The sequence below is a fragment of the Culex pipiens genome, chromosome 2 (assembly GCF_016801865.2).
Source record: "Culex pipiens pallens isolate TS chromosome 2, TS_CPP_V2, whole genome shotgun sequence".
NCBI classification, from domain to species: domain Eukaryota; kingdom Metazoa; phylum Arthropoda; class Insecta; order Diptera; family Culicidae; genus Culex; species Culex pipiens.
The window spans coordinates 51283593-51296892 of NC_068938.1; the positions used below are offsets into that span (position 1 = coordinate 51283593).

The following is a 13300-nucleotide window of genomic DNA, read 5'->3' on the forward strand; positions in this document are numbered from 1 at the left end:
CTCCACAACCTCGAACTCGTCGCCGTCGATCGTCACGCTCGGTCCTATGCGAGTCCTAAGGGACTCGGTTCCTCCTGCCAGCAGATACTTCGTCTTCGCAACATTCACCTTCAATCCAACCTTATCCGCTTCCCGCTTCAATTCGGTGTACCGCCTGGCCACCTCCTCGAACGTTCTGCCGACAATGTCCATGTCGTCGGCATAGCAGATGAACTGGCTGGATCGGTTGATAATCGTGCCCCGCATGTTGAAGCCCGCCCGCCTCATAACACCTTCAAGCCCAATGTTGAAACAGAGGCCGGAGATACCGTCGCCTTGTCGCAGTCCCTTGCGCGATTCGATCGGGTCGGACATCGCTCCCGAAATCTTCACGCTGCACCGCGCCCCGTCCATCGTTGATTTCACTAGTCTGATCAGCTTCCCGGGAAAGCCGTTCTCGTACATGATCTTCCATAGCTCTTCGCGATCGACCGAGTCGTACGCGGCTTTGAAATCGATGAACAGGTGGTGCGTCGGGATCTGGTACTCGCGACATTTTTGGAGGATTTGGCGTAGCAAAAAGATTTGGTCCGTCGTCGATTTCCCCTCCACAAAACCGGCTTGGTACGACCCAACGAAATCCTTTGCTCGCTCCGACAGACGACAGAAAATGATCTGAGACAGCACTTTGTAGGCCGCGTTGAGAATGGTGATAGCTCGATAGTTCTCACATTCCAACTTGTCCCCCTTCTTGTAGATCGGGCATATTACTCCCTCTTTCCACTCCTCCGGTAGCTGTTCTGTGTCCCAGACCTTGACTATCAGCCGGTGTAGACAGGCTGCCAGCTTGTCCGGGCCCATCTTGATGAGTTCAGCACCGATACCATCCTTACCCGCTGCTTTGTTGTTCTTCAGCTTCTTGATGGCATCCTTAACTTCCCTCATCGTGGGTGCTGGCTCGTCCTCGCCGTCCACCATACCGCTGACGTCGTTTCCCCCGTCGCCCTGGTACTCCGCCTCTGGGCCGTTCAGGTGCTCGTCGAAGTGCTGCTTCCACCTTTCGATCACCTCACGCTCGTCCGTCAAGATTCCCCCGTCCTTATCCCGGCACATTTCGGCCCGCGGCATGAAGCCTTTCCGGGATTGACTGAGTTTCTTGTAGAACTTGCGCGTTTCGTTGGAGCGATACAGCTGTTCCATGTCCTGGCACTCCAACTCTTCCAGGCGGCGCTTCTTGTCCCGAAAGAGATGGGTTTGCTGTCTTCGCAACTGTTTGTACGACTCCTTGTTCCCACGGGTGTTGTGCAGCAGCCACTTGTCCCGCGCTGCTTTCTTCTCGTCCCAAATCGCCTGACATTCCTCGTCGAACCAGCCGTTCCGTCGAACTCGGTCCACGTACCCGATGGCGCTCGATGCCGCTGCGTTGATGGCTGCTTCCATATGGCTCCAGCAGGCCTCCAGAGGGGCTTCGGCAAGCTCACCCTCGTCAGGCAACGCAGCTTCGAGTTCCCGCGCGTACTGGGTAGCGACCTCATGGTCCTTGAGTCGCTCCAGGTTATACCGCTGCGGGCGACGGTACCGGATCTTGTTGACCTCGGACAGGCGTTGGCGCAGCTTTGCCACCACCAGGTAGTGGTCCGAGTCGATGTCCGCGCCACGGTAGGTTCTGACGTCGATTATGTCCGAGAAGTGCCGACCATCAATGAGAACATGGTCGATTTGCGTCTCCGTGTCGTTTGGTGATCTCCAGGTGTACTTGTATAGGGAGGTGTGCTGGAAGAAGGTACTACGTATGGCCATGTTTCGGGAGGTAGCGAAATCGATGAGTCGTAGGCCGTTCTCGTTCGTCTGCTGGTGAGCGCTGAACCTCCCAATAACCGGTCTAAACTCCTCCTCCTGGCCGACTTGAGCGTTTAAGTCGCCGATGACAATCTTGACGTCGTGTTTTGGACACTTCCTGTACTCGCGGTCAAGAAGCTCGTAGAAAGCGTCCTTGTCATCGGCGTCGCTTCCCATGTGCGGGCTGTGCACGTTGATGATGCTCAGGTTGAAGAATCGGCCCTTGATTCTCAACCGGCACATTCTGTCGTTGACTGGCCACCAACCAATCACGCGCTTCGACATTTCGCCCAACACTATAAAAGCTGTCCCCAGCTCGTGTGTATTGCCGCCGCTCCAATACATAGTGTAGTCACCGTACTCCCGGTGGTCCTTCCCCGTCCAGCACACCTCCTGCAGCGCCACGACTTCGAGACCGCGGACCCGCAATTCGTTGGAAAGAATGCGGTCGCTCCCATCGAAGTTGAGAGACCTGCAGTTCCACGTCCCGAGTTTCCAATCCCTGGATCCCCGAAAATCGGGTCGGCGATTGGATCGGCTCGCATCTGGAGCTCTCTGCACTACTGTTTTACGGCGGGTGCGTGTAGCCATCACCAACCCCCTGTCTCGCCGGAGGACCGTCGTACCAGGACTGTTTAGAGTCCCACCCTGGCACTGGGACTGTTAATCAGCCGCCCCTAACCTGGGGAACAGACGCTGTTTCGAGCCGCCCCTAACCTGGGGAACAGCCGCTCGAGGGGGGGGGGGGTCTGAACTCTATCCGCTGTAAGCCGCCCCTAACATGGAGAACAGACGCTTACCTCGACTATGGAGCCAGACACCAGTTTCTTCGAGCCGCCCCTAACCTGGGGAACAGACGCTCGAAATGGGGGGGGGGGGGGGTTCGCTCACCTCTTCAGAGCCGCCCCTAACCTGGGAACAGCCGCTCACGGGGAAAGGGAGTCGAAACCCCACGTTGTTTTGGGCCGCCCCTAACCTGGGGTACAGCCGCCCAAAAACAGGATGCGGAGGGGGGGGGGGGGCTTTGGTGCACGTACGCAACGGTCACTTGCGTTCACTTTCCCTTTAATTTTCTTTTTAATTTTTACAATAAAAAACTTTTTGCCGATTTTTTTGTCGCACTACTATTTCACTCCGACCCACTGTGCGCCTTCCAAAACTCTTCCACACTTCCAAGCAACACCACACGCAGACCGTTCGTGACGACGACGGTACGATCACACAACACTACCGCGATGCGAAGGAACGAAGACGACGACGACGACGACGAGCTTCTTGTTGCCGGGGAGCACTTTATTGTTTACTTGTTTGGCCAGATCTGAACCGCAAGATCGACCAATTTTTCGTGCGAAATATTGGCGATTTCGCGATCGCTGGACGCGGATTTTGTTTTGCACCGCTTCACTATAGGTTCCAACACCTGCTGACGGGAACTTCACGTCGCGGTAAACCGGATAACCACGGATTCGCGAGTAAATTCGACGGACCGGCCGAAGTACAACACCGCGTTAGTACGCACGCACACTACAAATTTTCTCTATAAATGCTTATTTTTGTGAGTGTTCGCTTAAAATTTCATCAATTTTGGCAGCACTAAGCAGACCCAAAAGAGCGCTGGAAGAAAAAAGAACCAATGCACTCGACTGATTAGAATGCATTTGGGAAATATTTTTTTTTAATGCTTGCAAAAGGAATAGCATAACTTTTAATAAAAGTGAAAATAAACAGAAATGTTCACAAAAAGTTGCTCTACTCGCTGGTGTACTTGGTTTTAGTAAATTTCAAGGAACACTCTAGATTATCCAGCATCATTCAAACAGGACCGCTTATTAGGCTTAAAATGGGTATATTTCCCCTTGGCTGCTTTTTAACTGGGCGCTCGATAACTGGGCCGTAGCCCAGTTAAAAAGCAGACAAACGTCAAAAAACCAAAACAAACCGAAATTACCGAGGGGTTAATGGATGCAAAAATCATGTTCAATAAATAAAAACAAACTTTTTGCAAACTTTTATGTAATTTCAAGTCACAATTAAGAAATATGAAAAGTAAGTAAGTGATCGTTATTATTAAGTCTATTTCGGTATTTTTATGTAATGAAAGTTGTATGACAAAATTTATTTCTTCGTTGAAATTTTATTTCATTTTTTTTTGCCAAACTTATATCTTTGCTGCTACTTATAACTTACCTCTGAGTGTATATTATTTTCGATACAATCATCTTCATTGTAAAAAAACGTTTCCCAACTGTTATTGTACAAACGCCTGTTTAGTACTTCTGCAACCTTCAAGCCATCCGCAATGAAGTTATTCCTGATCGTCATTATACTTGGCTTTATTTTAGTTCAAGCATCGTGTGAGAATCGTCTCTTGGAAATTCTACTCAATGTGATTAATTATAAACCGTATGAAAAGCCACGTGTTCGGTAGAAGCTATTCTTCCCCAACTAATACAGAACAACCTCAATGAAGACTATTTTTCCTGATTTTAATGCCAACTGATAACCATTCTGAATTGTGTTTGCATAGTGTTAAGAGAGAAAACTCAATAAAAAAAAACCTCACTGGAACTCGACCCACTTTTTCTCTGTCTAATAAAAAAACGAAAGAAAGCTATGCTCCCGCTGCCACACAGATTTATGCTGTTGACGTTCCGCTCTGAATACCAAATTTGCACCTGCCCCTGAAGTTCTGTGAAATTCTCCTCCTCGTGCGGTGGCAATCAGCACAGCCATTGCGTGCTATCTCCTGCAGGGAGATGTTCGATGATATTCATAGGATTCATTGGATTTCTCCCCCTCGGAGTGGGGGGCTAAAACGAATTCTCCAGATAAATGAAATCGATCATCTTAAAGAAAAGTGAGCGCACAATGGGTGGTGAGATGAACGTGGATTGTTTACTTTACGTTTTGGAAAGAATTTGTTATCACTGCTTTAAGGTAGATTGATTTTCGAAGGAAGAATTCTTCGGAATTCAATCTCTGTTAAAATAAGTAAACGTAATTTTTAAATTTAACAGAAACGTAATTTATATCAAAAAAGAAAACTGTGATCATAAATCTTAAAAAGCGTCAAACGTGAGCCAAAATATAATTTTTGAATCAAATGTTCACTCGTTATTATTCTGACGCTTCATTTTCTTACAGCACTTTGACGGAATTAAATTGTAAGCGATATCGCTCAAATGCGCAGTCGGAAAGTGGGTCCAACTTTAGGGTTTGCCAGCAAAAAAAAAGCTTTGCCTTTGTGAGTAATGATGGTGCAGCAAAAGCCACAGTTTAGGGCTCTGGACGGGATCTGGGTCATCCGAGTGCCCAATACTTTGCTCTTTGTTGGCACAAGTCCCACTTTGGGGAGCGTTTTCAGCTGGTAATGGATATAATCCATTAAGGTTTTTTGTATCTTGTTAGAGGAAATTTCTTGGTCATAAAATATCGTTCCAAAGTCTTCTTAAATATTTTTTTGAGTTAACTTAGGGCTAAAAAAACCAAAGACCAAATGACCAAAAGGAAGAATCAAGCATAAATCCTTCAAAAAAAAAAAGAATCTGATTTTGACCCCGACGTGATTTGAACACGCAACCTTCTGATCTGGAGTCAGACGCGCTACCGTTGCGCCACGGAGTCATACAGAGCCAATTAGCTGGACTGTCCAGTGGCGTTTACTTGTTGTTTGAACGAACAACGAACAAATCACTGATAAAAATAACGTTGCGGAAAGCGAAGTAAACGCGCGCGCGATGATAATTGAATTAAGCGTCATTTGTGGTTCCGATGAGCGATTCTTGATCGTTACTGAGGTTGACTGCAGTTTGGTCAGTATTGTCACAGACAATCGAACATTTTTACCCAAAAAAATATCGATCAACTAAACTAGAGCCGTCTAGTTGTGATCGTACGCACCGGCAATCAACTGTCTAACGCGTGTAAATAAGTTGTGATGAACTGCATTGCTGAATTTCAGATCATACAAATTGACGGTAAAATTGTTGATTTATGAGATTTACGTTTGATTCATGTAGTTTGATAAATAATATTCCTAAATTTATTCTTTATAGTAAATTTTTTTGCATCAAAAGTTTAATTTATGATTTGCCCATTTTTTTTTTGTATTTCTAGGAGGTTTTGAGCAACATTTGCTCTTCGGAAAAAAAATCTTCTATTGCTTCATGTTTTTTTTTAAGTATTTCAATTAGCATTTATTTGATTTAGCTTATGTTTGATTTTGAAAGTATTTGGCTTATTCGTCCAAATAACTTACAAGTGATTTATTTGTTGTTCGTCAAAATAATTTAAAAGTAAACTTTTTGAATTTTTGCTGGTTCTCTACATTGTTGGCTATAGAATTACTATTATCAATTAAGTTGTAAAAAAATGCGCTTACTTTTACTTAGTCTGTAATATCACAAAAAAAATACTGCATACTTATTTTTACATGAACAAAGGAACTGTTGGAAAAAAAAGCCAAAGTTGACCCCTGGAAAAAACAATGAAAAAAAAAATTGCACATAAAACAAGTCAAAACTTCCAAACCTTGTATTGATCCTTGCACTGTAACTTGGATTTTGCCCGCACTTTTCTCTCACACTTTTGACAACAAAATTTCCAAAAACTAGGCAACCAGCAGTTGTTTATTTACATTTCCAGTCGCAGTTTCCACCAAACTGGACATTCGCTCTATAAAATTGCGATTGACAGGTGTTGAAACGAGCGGCTGAAGAGTGACGGGCACCAGTTTTCTGAGCTGAACGAAATGAAACTTCCTTCCATTTTCCGTACGCTAAAAAGCTATATTTCCTTAATTAATAACAAATAAAGTTCACAAGATACAATTTACTCACAACTTCGGTGTCTTTTCACAGCTGGAACGGATTCTCGTTCCCAGCTGCGCCCGTGCTCCCGCTTGCTTCAGTTTGTTTACAACTTCTGATTCTTGCCAAGCGACAGCACGGGCACCTGACAAAGCAACACAAACAAAGACGAATGACGTTGAACAGGGGGCTGCTTCGTACGCGCTCCGTCGCAACAGACAGGTGTACAACATCGGCTCGCTTTGATCATTTTTTGAGAAAAATAAAATTTCCCAAGCCAGTTTGTCAAGTCGCAATAGTGCGATCGATAGCAATAATTTAGTGCGAAGTCCAAGTTAGTGAGAATTGCGCAATAAAATCCAGTTTTTTTTTGTTTCTCTTTGTTTCGTCGTTCGTGTCTGTCGCAGATGACCTTGAACGACCATAATCAGTGACGACCAACTTTTTCAAAACATATGTTCGTAAAATCACGATAACTCCCTATGGTTAAAAGCAAACCCTTGATGTTTATATATCAATTTTCTACAACTTTGCAGAATATTGTTACACTCTAAAAAAATAACCCTGCAAAGTTACACAATATTTTAAAATAAACGTCCTCTCTTCAATCGGCGATTGTCACCGCTCCATACAAAAAAGATTTTATTTGTGTAGATTGTCCACGATTGAGGGGGGGGGGGGGTTTAAATTTTCAAAAAAGTGTTCACGTGGTTTGTGGATGGTCCCACAGGTGTATAAGTCTTAAAAAAGATAATTGTTTCATTCAAATGTTGAAGTCACGGCTCGTAATTTTTATTGTTATACTTTTTTTCAGCCCTGCTCGACTTTGGTCAGAAACAGAAACATTAAGTTATTACAAGGTTTGCACGTTATTAAATACAAGGCAGCTTTTTGAACAATTTGATTTACAGATCCTAAGATACATTTTCTACAAATAAATAACTATAAAATGTCACAAAAGCAATAATGAAACTAAATTATATCAAATGTTTTTATTTATGTGTGTGTGTTTTTGTTTGGCCAAAACTTTAACTCATCATTTTCGATAAGTGCGTCAATCCCGGGGTGAAATTCCCGGGACTTTTCCAAAACCGGGAATTCCCGTATCTAGGTTTTTTTTTAAAATGTGTCCTGGTTATCCCGAAATAGAAAAAGAAGTATACATATTTTGACCTGGATATTCAAATTTGGTTGATAAAAATATGAACAACTGAATGCTTAGTAGGGTGACAAGAAAAAAAGAAAATTTTGGAAAATCTCAAGAGATACCCCCTGATTTGATTCTTTAGGCAAAAATAAGTAACTGTGCCAATTTGGAGCCAAATCGGTTAAGGTTAAGGCATCGCTTTTTATCGTTGAAGTTTATATGGGGAAAATCGCGAAAATGTATGGGGAAAACATCGCTTCAGGATTTTCGCAGCAGGTGCCCCAGGTCTCGCCCAAAATTGCCCAAGTGTGAGATTCTCATACGAAATTGAATTTCCCACAACTTTGTCCAAGGGTGCAAGAAGATCCGAGTTGATACTGATGAGTTATTAGCAATGCGATGAAAAGAAATCGGATTATATACTTGAAAGTATAAACGAGTTATATAGGAAGTATATAAGAAAATACTTTTCACTAGTAAAATCACCAAAAATCAGGATCAACTCGGATCGTTTTGCACCATTTGGCAAAGTTATGAGAAATTAAATTTCCCACAAGAATCTCACTCTTGGACAATTTTAAGCAAGACCCGCGCCATCTGGCTGACAAATACTAATACGATGTTTTTCTGCATACATTTTTGCGATTTTCCCCAGAGCAACTCTCTACGAAATTGGTCTTTTTTTTATTAATTTTAATTTTTGTATTTTTTGATCCGGCTGAAACTTTTTTGGTGTCTTCGGTATGCCCAAAACAGCCATTTTGCATCATTAGTTTGTACATATAATTTTCCATACAAATTTGGCAGCTGTCCATACAAAAATGATGTGTGAAAGTTTTAAAATCTGTATCTTTTGAAGGAATTTTTTGATCGATTTGGTTGTAGGTATGGATAAAGACTACACTTAAAAAAATGATACAAGGTAAAAAAATGGTGATTTTTAATTTCACTTTTTGTCACTAAAACTTGATTTGCAAAAAAACACTATTTTTATTTATTTTTTATTTCTGATATGTTTAAGAAGACATCAAATGCCAACTTTTCAGAAATTTCCAGTATGAGCAAAAATTCTTTGACCGAGTTATGAATTTTTGAATCAATACTGATTTTTTCAAAAAATTGAAATATTGGTCGCAAAAAATTTTCAACTTAATTTTTCGATGTAAAATCGAATTTGCAATCAAAAAGTACTCTAGTGAAATTTTGATAAAGTGCACCGTTTTCAAGTTATAGCCATTTTTAGGTAACTTTTTTTGAATTAGTGCTCATGTTTGCCCCAAAATATATTTGAAAAGCTGAGAAAATTCTCTATATTCTGCTTTTTTGAACTTTGTTGATACAAACGTTAGTTGCTGAGATATTTCCATGCAAAGATTTAAAAACAGGAAAATTGATGTTTTCTAAGTCTCACCCAAAAAAATACACAATTTTCTAATGTCGATATCTCAGCAACTAATGGTCCAATTTTCAATGTTAAAATATGAAATATTCGCGACATTTTAAGATCTTTTCGATAACATTATTTTAAATTTTTTAAATCAAGACTAACATTTCAAAAGGGTGTAACATTGAATGTTTGGCCATTTTGAAATGTTAGTCTTGATTTAAAAAAAAAATATTGACTTACTTCAAACGGTGTTTTTTTCTGAATTGGAAAATATTTTGTATTGAACTCGCTGCAAAACTTGATTTTTCAAGCACTCGGTGTATTTATCCAACTCGTTGGATAAATGTACGATTCGTGTTTGTTTTTTCATAACATTATTTTTATTAGGTGCTTTTCGGTACTTAGATCTGGTTAGGACCGAGTCGGCTTTTGTAATTACATTTTTCTTAAAGCTAAGCGTAATTACAGAGAATCTTGTGTGCAAATGTTAGTGGGAGGGGAGCCGATTCCTCACGGCCTACTCGGGGTTTGTAGGGTACGACTCGTTTAAAAAAAAAAAAGTCTTCTTTTTGCAACATGTTGCATAAACTACTATTTCATCATTGTAGGAATCTAACCCTGGTCAACACTGGCTGACAGATCAACTATGGTTGACGTCTAGAGATGAGAAGAGTTAGTTAGTGACAATCAGAGTGTACCGCGGTCGGACACGCGAGTGGTGGCGGCAATAAAAGTTATTAGCCGCCAGTGATGTGTTTTATTAATAATCCGCGTCTTCCTCTGGGCCCAACGTCTACATTGGCGACGAGGAGAAAATATCCAGTGAAAGTGGAAGTGTCTCAGGAAATCTAAGGTAGTGTACGGTAATTTTTGTGAAGAGGTGGAGGAGGAATTATAAGAACAACAATCTGTAAGTATGTAAGCGGGTGCGTGAGATTGTGAAAGCAGTAAGAGTGTATGCGTGTACACGTAAGCGGTGGCAGTTGAATGAAAAATATACACATTGTGCATTTGTTTACATAGTTACACGGCTAAAGAGGGTCAGTTAGGTTTGACTTGATTTTCAGTTTTGTACTCAGTTTTGGGTCCTCTTAAAAGTCTTCGTTTTGGATAACAAACGGCCGTAATTTAAGTTTTAAATAGCATCTTTTTTTTTGTGTTATAAAGGTCAGAGGAGCCGGGACACGTGGTGTGGAGTAAGCGTAGATTCCTCTCACTCAGTCGGCTTGAGTTCGATCCCAGAAGGTCCCGGTGGCATTTTTCGAGACGTGATTTGTCTGATCACACCTTCCGTCGGATGGGGAAGTAAATGTCGGCCCCAGTCTAACAAAGAGGTTAGGTTGTTAGCTCAGTCCAGGGGTAGGAGACGTTTCCCTGGGTCCTGTTTTGGTGGAGTCGCAAGTAGGCAGTTGGACTCCAAAGGTCATCAGTTCGAATGGAATGGAAGCTAAGGTGTAAAAATAGGGTTTGCAATTGCCTCAACGATCAAGCTTTCGGTAACCTAGTTTCGAGTAGGAATCTCGCAATCGAGAATGCCAGTCGGTCAGAGGAAAGTTGTCTTGACCTTATTTCATTCAAATAGGGTCACTAGAGACAAGACGACAGGTTAATCTGGTATTTTGATTCATTTCTTCACTCGCAAAATGGAAAACAGTTGGTAGTCGGTTGAAGTGATTGGAATCTTGTGGGCATAATTCAAAGAGCGTTTCTATTGGTACATTCGTTTGGAAGCTGGTTAGGCATGGTTGCCGCATTTCAGTTCAGCGCTTAATTCAGTTCAATCTGAAACTGACTCGGTTCTAAGGTTAGAAATTTGACAGCCCTTGTGAACTGTTTTTGCACGCGTGTACTTAGGTAATTGTAATTTGTGCGTTTATTTATAACGATAACCTGTTAGTTAACAACTTTTTTATCAGGTCAAGGAAGTAAATGTAGGAACAATATAATTGATAGAAATAATCCATACAAACTGAGTACTTTAACTATTCGTTAAACTAAAATTAAGTAGAATCGATTGGTAAAGAGTTCCAGCAGGTAGCTCCGTGAACCAGGACACTTTTTCCGCTTGAAGTGGTGTGTCTAGGGATGATGAAGCAGCGGGTTCGCTGCTGCTGACTGTGTTGCAGGTGTTGATGGATGTAGTCTGGTAGGTTGTCGTAGTCGGCTTGTCTAATGAAACTGCAGATCCTTAGGCGGTATTTCGATGGCAAGTCAATTCCAAGGACAGAGTTGCGGACAGCTGCTGTGGTATCACGTCGGCGAAGGTTGTGTACAAATCGTACGGCTGATTTGAAGCAACGATACAGTTGATTCTTCAGTGCAGCTGATATCTGGTGATCTTGTTCTAAAAAGATGGATGGCTTAGTGTCGAAGGTGGATGGCTTAGTGCCGGGGGATGGCTTAGTGCCGGAGGTTGGCTTAGTGCCGGGGGTTGGCTTAGTGCCGGGGGTTGGCTTAGTGCCGGAGGTTGGCTTAGTGCCGGGGGATGGCTTAGTGCCGGGGGATGGCTTAGTGCCGAGGGTTGGCTTAGTGCCGAAGGTTGGCTTAGTGCCGAGGGTTGGCTTAGTGCCGGGGGATGGCTTAGTGCCGGGGGTTGGCTAAGTGCCGGGGGTTGGCTTAGTGCCGGGGGTTGGCTTAGTGCCGGAGGTTGGCTTAGTGCCGGGGGTTGGCTTAGTGCCGGAGGTTGGCTTAGTGCCGAGGGTTGGCTTAGTGCCGGAGGTTGGCTTAGTGCCGGGGGTTGGCTTAGTGCCGGGGGATGGCTTAGTGCCGTTGAGAGGCTGGTGGATGTTCACTCATGCCTGGTGGAGAGATGGCTCGTGAATATCTGCTGTAAGGCCTGGGGGAGAAGAGGCTTGTGATTGTCCACTCATGCCTGGTGGAGAGATGGCTTGTGGATGATTACATGGAAGCCTGGTGAAGAGGAGGCTGGTGGATGTTCACTCATGCCTGGTGGAGAGATGGCTTGTGAATATCTGCTGTAAGGCCTGGGGGAGAAAAGGCTTGTGATTGTCCACTCATACCTGGGGGAGAGATGGCTTGCGGATAATTACACGGAAGCATGATGAAGAGGTGGCTTCTGGATTTTCGCTCTGCCTAGCGTATAGATGGCTTGTTAATATTTAGGCCTGGGGTAGGGGCTGCAGGCTTGTGTATGATCATCGAAAGGTGAAGTTAGAAAGATTTGTATTCGTCAACATTGTAACATTGTCGTAAGTAACAGTTACTGTTAAAGTTAGGAATTCAAGGTACAAACTACGAGGATATTTTTAAGGAAGTTCAGTAGTGCCATTAGGGATCATTTTTGCACAAGTTAACAGTTGAAATGATTGAAAAGTAACAGGAAAGTTTAGGGTATTTGGTAATTCGTTTGGGTGCAGGCGTGGTCGAATGGTTACGCTGTTCGCGTTGTAAGCGGATGATCAGGGGTTCGTTTCCCATCTTCTATTGACTTCCATTCGGATGGGGAGTAAAACGCTGGTCTTAGCCCTTAGTTGTTGTTAGGCCGTAGAGTAATTCCAGGCGTAGAAGTCGTCTCCCTGATATACGAACAAACAACACACCAAACCAAACCTGCTCCGGTAGAGTCGCTGGTCGGCGGCTGGCCTTGCAATCCAAAGATCGTCAGATCGAATCCGTGGGTGGAAGGAGTAAAAAGAGGTTTGGGTGCTCTTCCCATTCAAGCCTTCAGACTCCTAGGTGCGAGCAGAATCTTACAATAGGGGCCATAAAAGATCTGGGAACGTTAAAGTGGAAGGTTTGTTTTAATTCGTTAAGGTTATGTACTCATCAAACGTATGCAAGAGGCAAGATATTGTGTTCTAATAATGTAGAAGTTGTAAAGCCAAACTTTAACCTGCTCTTAAATACTATAACACAATCAGTGATTAAACCTACAAAATACTTTTTTTATTACTGAGTTTCATTAGCAACAGGTCACAGGAGGAGGAGGTTTTGCCAGCACACGTAGTTCGTTCGGAGAGGTCTTACTGCGTTAGGCCGAATTCCGCGTGAACAACACACAGAGGGGAAGGATGAACCACGAGCTAATGCAGCTCAACGGCAAACCGGGTTTTCAGAGAGTCACCTGGGTTTATCGGATCCTTTGGGTCGTGCGCATGGCAAGAGAGCCAGGCGGGCGGG

General features: G+C 43.2%; 1 protein-coding gene, 1 long non-coding RNA gene and 1 other non-coding gene across 4 annotated transcripts in view; 1 reads left to right on the forward strand and 2 right to left on the reverse strand.

The window, feature by feature from the left end:
• The window catches only part of LOC120423131 (cyclic nucleotide-gated cation channel subunit A), a 308588-nt gene that overhangs the window by 290591 nt on the left and 4697 nt on the right, over positions 1 to 13300 (forward strand). The gene's annotated exons all lie outside the window — the stretch shown is intronic.
• On the reverse strand, positions 5371 to 5442 carry Trnaw-cca (transfer RNA tryptophan (anticodon CCA)). The gene has a single exon. It is a non-coding gene; the product is annotated as a tRNA-Trp (tRNA).
• Positions 5761 to 6831, reverse strand: LOC120423135 (uncharacterized). The gene is made up of 3 exons (XR_005606204.2): positions 6657 to 6831; positions 6349 to 6603; positions 5761 to 6292 (listed from the first exon to the last, which is right to left on the reverse strand). It is a non-coding gene; the product is annotated as an uncharacterized LOC120423135 (long non-coding RNA).